We start from the raw sequence: 1,149 nt of genomic DNA, 5'->3' as shown, positions 1-1,149 counted from the left end.
TCCCTCAAATCCTGACTTCCGATTTTCCTTCAAATTCCAGCTTCCAATTTTCCCTTGCATCCTGGCTTCCGATTTTCCCTCGAATCCCAGCTTCTGATTTTCCCTCAAATCCCAGATTCCGATTTTCCCTCGAGTTCCAGCTTCCGATTCTCCCTCGAATCCCGGGTTCTGATTTTCCCTCGAATCCTAGCTTCCGATTTTCCCTCGAACCCTGGCTTCCAATTTTCCCTCAAATCCCATTTTCCGATTTTCCCTCGAATCCCAGCTTCTGATTTTCCCTCAATTCCCGGCTTCCGATTTTCCCTCGAATCCCGGCTTCTGATTTTTGCTCAAATCCCATCTTCCAATTTTCCCTCAAATCCTGACTTCCGATTTTCCTTCAAATTCCAGCTTCCAATTTTCCCTTGCATCCTGGCTTCCGATTTTCCCTCGAATCCCAGCTTCTGATTTTCCCTCAAATCCCAGATTCCGATTTTCCCTCGAGTTCCAGCTTCCGATTCTCCCTCGAATCCCGGGTTCTGATTTTCCCTCGAATCCTAGCTTCCGATTTTCCCTCGAACCCTGGCTTCCAATTTTCCCTCAAATCCCATTTTCCGATTTTCCCTCGAATCCCAGCTTCTGATTTTCCCTCGAGTCCCACCTGATTTTCCCTTGAATTCCAGCTTCCGATTTTCCCTCAAATCCCAGCTTCCGATTTTCCCTTGAATCCCAGCTTCCCATTTTCCCTCAAATCCCAGGTTCCGATTTTCCCTCAAATCCCAGCTTCTAATTTTCCCTCAAATCCCACCTTCCCATTTTCCCTCGAGTCCCACCTTCTGATTTTCCCTTGAATCCCAGCTTCCCATTTTCCCTCAAATCCCAGGTTCCGATTTCCCTCGAATCCCACCTTCCCATTTTCCCTCGAGTCCCACCTTCTGATTTTCCCTCGAATCCCAGCTTCCCATTTTCCCTCAAATCCCAGGTTCCGATTTTCCCTCAAATCCCAGGTTTCGATTTTCCCTCGAATCCCAGCTTCTGATTTTCCCTCGAGTCCCACCTGATTTTCCCTTGAATTCCAGCTTCCGATTTTCCCTCAAATCCCAGCTTCCGATTTTCCCTTGAATCCCAGCTTCCCATTTTCCCTCAAATCCCAGGTTCCGATTTTCCCTC

This window comes from Egretta garzetta, unplaced genomic scaffold (genome assembly GCF_000687185.1).
Source record: "Egretta garzetta isolate BGI_Z169 unplaced genomic scaffold, ASM68718v1 scaffold1198, whole genome shotgun sequence".
Classification (NCBI taxonomy): Eukaryota; Metazoa; Chordata; class Aves; order Pelecaniformes; family Ardeidae; genus Egretta; species Egretta garzetta.
Note: the sequence above shows the minus strand (reverse complement) of the source record.